The 6,341-nt window shown below is 41.3% G+C and overlaps 1 protein-coding gene across 3 annotated transcripts in view; it reads left to right on the forward strand.

The window, feature by feature from the left end:
- cdk14 (cyclin dependent kinase 14) overlaps positions 1-6,094 on the forward strand; it is a 180,529-nt gene extending 174,435 nt beyond the window's left edge. For all 3 annotated transcript variants that reach the window (XM_070965868.1, XM_070965870.1, XM_070965869.1), the window contains one exon: positions 5,515-6,094. The gene's annotated coding sequence lies outside the window, so the exon portion shown is untranslated. The remainder of the gene's footprint in view (positions 1-5,514) is intronic.
- Positions 6,095-6,341: the final 247 nt, after the last annotated feature.

Raw genomic sequence — 6,341 nt, forward strand, 5'->3', positions numbered from 1 at the left:
AACGAGCTGGGAGAGCTACAGACATTAGCGTTAACTGACACACTGAATCCCATTGTACTGATGCCCTAATTTCTTAACTGAGTTCTCATTTTTGAGATTACACTAATTCGTCAAAGCCGATATGTCTTATATTTGTTTGCCAATTCACACATATTTTCAGTTCATGAATGCGTCATTAGCAGATTCCCATACACTATGTTTGCTGTGGCTGTCTTTGCAAAAAAAAAAAAAATATGTGCCCATTATCTTGCATTCTTGCACTAATAAACTATTATTTATTTCGACATTCTGTTTAGGCTTGTTTTTTGATTTTAATTGTATTGCTTAGAGGGATATGCCTCAGTATAGTTCTCTGATTTTGTATCTCCTCACCAAATCACTTCACTGTGTTATTACTGCACAATGGTAATACTGTCGCCTCACAGTTAGAAGGTCCAGGGTTCGATTCCCACTGTGGGTGCCGGGGGCCTGTCCTGCAACATGCCCTCGGTGCCTGCTGCTTGAGGAAAGGGGCCTTTCTGTGTGGAGTTTGCATGTTCTCCCCGTGTTCACCTGGGCTATCCTCTTTAAAAAACCCATACTAAAAACATGCAAGAAGGTGTGACCAATGCTGACAAAAAAAAAAGCATGGCATGTGCTGCACCCCCCCCCCAAATCTGCATGTTGTGTGGATTGTTGTCTTTCTTATCAACTTTGTTAATCATATATTAAAATCTCTTATGTTAACGCAACATTTCAACACAACATGACCTAATTGCAAATTTCAAGGGTCACAAATTTCAGCAAGTCTCACAGTAAAGACCAACAAGCATGCTTTCACATTTCAATGCATTTATTCTGAACCACATGCAATAAGTAAATGATGCGGTATTACCAAAGCTCTACACATCGTTGTCTTACCACAGTAATTGATCATCAATATAGAAATTTCAGATGGCACAAATTAACTCAGGGTGATGCTACAGTGAAAGGTCAAAACAAGGTAACATACCAGAGATGTGATTTTACTCTTATTTAATCTTTGCAACTTTTAATTCTCTTCATAGCATTTTTTCCTACCTTCCTCCCCTTTCACCCTTGTGGTCACTCTCTTTATGGCTACTGTGTTCCATTACAGATGGGCTGTATGAATTTTCATTACAGCACTGGTACAATGACCAGGTTTAGCAGTGCAGCAGGCTACAGGTGCTGAGAACCAGACCTGTCTGTATCCCACGTTGTTACTTCTAAAAGTTAATCCAGACTGGATTACCTGAGAACCCAGATCAAACAGGGCCATTTCCTTGTTAAACACATTTAAGTCCCCTCTGTATTAAAGGGTTTCTACTATACAAACACTGAGTTTCGTCTTGACTAATGGACACCGTCAAAACATCCCACAAGCTGCAGAAAATCACTGTGTGTGTTTGTGTGTGTCACTGCATGTGGAAATGGTCATCTGAGATGTTCCAACAGACTGCTGTTAATTATCAGCACTCTGTAGAGACAGTGGAGCGTTTGTTGTGAAAGTGGCAGCACAACACAGACTTGGTAACACAACACCACATCCCCCCTAAAATCACTGGAAACTTAAAGTACAAGTCAAGTTCTAATGGGAAGATTGAATAAAAATATGGAAAAATATCTGTATGTAAATTAAAGTCATTCCACATACACTTATACATACATGCAAACAGAGCCATAATAAAGCAGCTTATTAAACCATCAGCGCCTTCCCAGCTCGGGGTGTTCAGAGAGTGACATTTAAGGGCAGTCTGACTCAGTTCATTAAACAGGATCAGACATAACGGGACCTCCCTGCAGGGGGAGGGGTCAGATGTCGTGATCCCTGAACTTTGGGGGCATGGGTGGATGGTCAGACGGGGTGCACGTCTGTCAGTCTGATTCAGCCAAGCGGGTTTGAGAAATAGTGTAGAGCCATGCAGCAAATGACTTAAACTCTCACATATTGTTTACATATTTAAGAAATGGGGTTGCAGTAGAAAGCCAACTATATCCATGTTATGGAAGTGGAGGTAAAGTTAAGGTGTGTCTGCAGCCTCCCTGCTGCCCACCTGAGACTTAAGTAGGGTTCAACAAGTGTTTTTCCCTGATAACGATAGACAGTTGTGTGTTTGGGAGAGCAGTGCCTGATGGAAACGGGAATGAAGAGATGATTTCTGATAGAACATGGCAGGAGGATGAGGGAAAAGGAGGTGGAGGATGAGGATAAAGAGTGTAGAGGTAGGTAGAGATTGCTGAGTTCATGTAGTAGATTTCCACAAGTAGTCAAATGTTCGTTCATGAATGACCTGCTGTGTCTGCAGGTCAGCATGCAGAGTGTTGTTTCAGTACATTGTCTCCCTTCTTACTGCCACTGTAGAGATCAGTGTTTTGAAAGAAAATGCCAAACTTGTTGGGAGATACTTATCAATATATGTCCAAAACTGTCCTCTGGGGTTGAACCAAACAGGAGAAATGTGGTGTCCTCTAAGTTAGTGTGTGGGCTTATACTGCAGTCCAGTCAAGAGAAAAGTTTTGTTTTAGCAGAGCAGGTTATAATCAGCCCTGAAAAAGAGCAGGTCTTTACAGCTGACATGAAGTGAAACATGGCAGTGATCTGCCTGTTTCAAGACATGCATGGTTAAGACTTGTTAGGAGAAAAGGCAGTCTGATACTGAAGACTTTTCTGTTTTTGTTCAGATACATAGTAGATTAGCAAGACAAAGTACTATACTACTATGACACTGTTGTGGAGGAGTGTATATTTAATAACTGTTATCAGTGATTTTATGCAAAAATATTGCTATCTCTTCAAACATCTGTGTAATTCGCTTTTTCTGTTGTCTTCTGTTCCTCCCATTTCCCTCTTTCCCATTTGCTCGTCTTTCGATTGTTGTGTATGTGTCTGTTCCAAGCATTTTAAGATTTTCATTTCTGGGGGGAGGGTGAGACTGTCTCTATTAAAGGACAGCCAGCAGCTGGCCACGCCTGCTAAATCCTCCCGACAAAACCCACCCACCAGCTCCATCTGCTTCCCAAGTGGAACCCCGTGACACACACACACACACACACACACACACACACACATCTTCGTGGTGCTCTTTGATCCCAGGCGAGCGGAAGCCTACATCTGTTCTTAGCACATTAAGTCCCTTTAAAACAATGAATGCCTTGTTGGCTTGTAGAGTGGATGACAGTGAAGTGAGGAGTGATGACACTCATTCATTCACACATGGCTACTGTATCTCCTCACACACAGAGGAACAGTCTTTCAGTGACCTTGACCTTAACAGATGAGCTAGACCACTTCACCAGACTGAGTGGTTATGTTCAGTGTGTGACGGCATCTATCTCACTCTCCTGTCATCTTTGGTGCATCTCTTAGGGCTGGAGAAATTACACCTTTATTATTCTTATGTCTGGTGACTACTCAGCCAGAATACCTGTGTTTACCTGTGTACATCTGTGTGGGTGTACAGGACCATAAAGGCAAATTTTAAAACCAAAATAAAGTAACAAAACTGTAGATAGCAGCTGGTTGACCTTAATGACTGTACACATGGGTGGAAACAGACACCAAACACCAGGGCATTAACACACTTTTAATCTTAACTTGCCCCTCACACATCACTTTCTTTCTCTGGAACAATGTTTTACATTTTAGAATCATTCCTCCACACATTTTGTCCCACCTGACACATTCATACATCACAAGGACGTCAGTGTTCCTTCAGTGCTGCTGACTTCAAACCTACATAGCCAACCTGACAAAGCTGCTGTGGTACGGCAGACATTAAGGTTTTCTGTGTAGTAATTGCTTTGATTACAAATGTGCTTGCTGATATTAAGAACAATACAAATTGAAAGGAGAAGAACCTCAAGGTTGCTAAGGCATGGGTCCTCTCTGTGTATGTAAAATGAATGTAAAAATGCAGCTTTTATTTTTTAGTTAATAGTAGCTTCAGTACAGGTTGCATATTCCTGAATACAGTCATGTTTTATTAAATTGCATAAGCTGGCTGAAAACAGCGCTGCGGCTCATCTTTGCCCCAGGCCCTGTTCCAGGTTAACACTGACCTGCCTCTTGAGTCATTTGATACTGATTTTATTTATATATACTCATGCACTTTCAGTCCAGAAATACATGTAAATGCATGTACATGGACACATAATATATGTATGCTTGCATCCAGAAAGCTTCAGGAGCAGCAGATAAGCGAGGCGCTCATCCAGCATTTGAGATTCCTGGCATACATGAGGGGGTAGAGGAAAAGTCGGGGTAGAACGGGACCTAAGAGAGGCAATGAATTATTCATTAGTCCACAGCACACTCCTCTTCATCCTTTATTCCTCTTCCTCTTTTTTCACTCCTCCTCTTGTTCCTCTGCTCCCTCTTCCTCTTTATCCACTCCTCCTCTTCCTCTTGTGCTCTCACCGCTTCCCTATCCTCTCCTCCCTCTTGTTCACCATCCTCTAGTCCTTCACTTTCATCTTTCACTCCCTCTTTCTCTTCCTCTTCATCTTCTACTCCCTGTTGGTCATCTTCCACTACCTCTTCACCCCCTTCAATCCTCTTTTCTGTCTTTGTCTTCATCTCCTTCATGTTTGTCCCTATCCCTTGGCTGACCCTTAAAATGTTTTCTGAAGTGTTGTTGTAATGGTAGTTCCTATTGTACCATCAAGATATCATGCAGTGAAAGTGTCACACTAGTTAATTTGTCATTGAACTGAAACCATTGTTGATAGCTATATGTTTCCACATTGGAGACAGCAAGGCTAGCTGTTTCTGCCTCCCTCCAGTCTTTGCCTAAGCTAGGCTAATCCTGTCCTGAAGCTTTTTCTCATCTAACACCTGGAAAGAAAGCAAATAAGACGACATGCGTGCAGAAGCGTGCAAATTGTAGCATGGTGTAATAAGTCATAGGTTATATGTTAAAGAGGTGTATTTCATTGTGCCAGAAGTTATGAAAACTGTAATCATGAAGTCCGATAAGCAAGTCCAGAAAAACGTCAGCATCCTCTCAGGGATGTGTTAAATAGTTTGATGGCAACTAGCAGCAATATCTCATGTGCCGCTTGGTGGAGCATGTTGAGGGTATAAGTCTATAGTTGAAGACGCTCCCCTCTCAACCAGCATGTTGTGGAGGGTGCGGTAGAGGTTTTACAGGATGCTAACAAACTTGGCCAGTGTCCTCACCTGCTTCCAGAGAATCCGCCTCAACAATCACTGAGCACAATAACAGCAGTATAATTCTCTGATGTCTCAGAACATCATACCATGGTTTTGTGACTCGTGAGCAAAACTGAAAATCTCTTCACTGAAGAGAGTAAATGTGACAGCTGATAAATTGCTCAACAGAACAAGCACTCATTGTATTACCTTCACACAATGACAGTACATTTAATGAACTTTACCACATGATGCTCTTTACTGTGCCAACTGTTTCAAGTCGCAACAAGATGTGATTGTTTTAGTATTTTTTCATGTCTGCTGTCACTCACAGGTTTGTCTTGTGTCTCTTTGTGTTTCAGGTGGTTGCTGTTAAAGAAGATGAAGACAGAGATGCCGAGATGGAGGATCCAGACGAATGAAAGAGCCCCAGTTCTCTTTATTTATTACCTTCACAATATGTGTGAGCGTGAATGTACGTGTGTGTGTGTGTGTGTGTGTGTGTGTGTGTGTGTGTGTGTGTGTGTGTGTGTGTGGGGTTAGGGTTAGAGTGTGCATGAGAAAGAGAGCAAGCATTGAGAATAGATATGAATGCATGTGTGCATTATGAGCGGTACCTAAGACTTCAGGCTATCATTTGCAAATTTTGTTTACTTTTTATAAGGTTCCAATAACTCATATATCATTGTCACAGTATAAACAAAAGGACTTTACTATCGGTACATATTGTGTTTTGTGTTTGTAACTAGCCTCCTATTTAAGAATGTATATTTGTATGTACAATATAGTCATCTAGAAACTATATAATGGACAATTTTAATATTGCTTCATCTTCTCACCATTATACTGCTCTTGCCAAGACACATAACTCTACAAACACATAGAGGAGACATGTATACATGCAAAAGTACATCTATAAAACAAAGACAAAGCAGTCAATTCAAAGAAAAAAAAAAAAAAATCGTTTAGAGTTTGTTTTCCATTTCTGTCTGACCAGGTTCAACTTTAATTTGAACCGCAGACAACAAGAATAATAATGGGGGGCTTTCAGGTGGTGTAACACATCCTCTGGCGGCCATACTGGAGGTCCTCACTTCTTTGGTAGCAGAGAAAAGCTGCTGTTATTTTAAATGTACAATTCTGTTCACTCAGCAGTTACTACATGGTTGAGTTGCACCGTCTTAAAAAG

Source organism: Chaetodon trifascialis, chromosome 7 (genome assembly GCF_039877785.1).
Source record: "Chaetodon trifascialis isolate fChaTrf1 chromosome 7, fChaTrf1.hap1, whole genome shotgun sequence".
NCBI lineage: Eukaryota > Metazoa > Chordata > Actinopteri > Chaetodontiformes > Chaetodontidae > Chaetodon > Chaetodon trifascialis.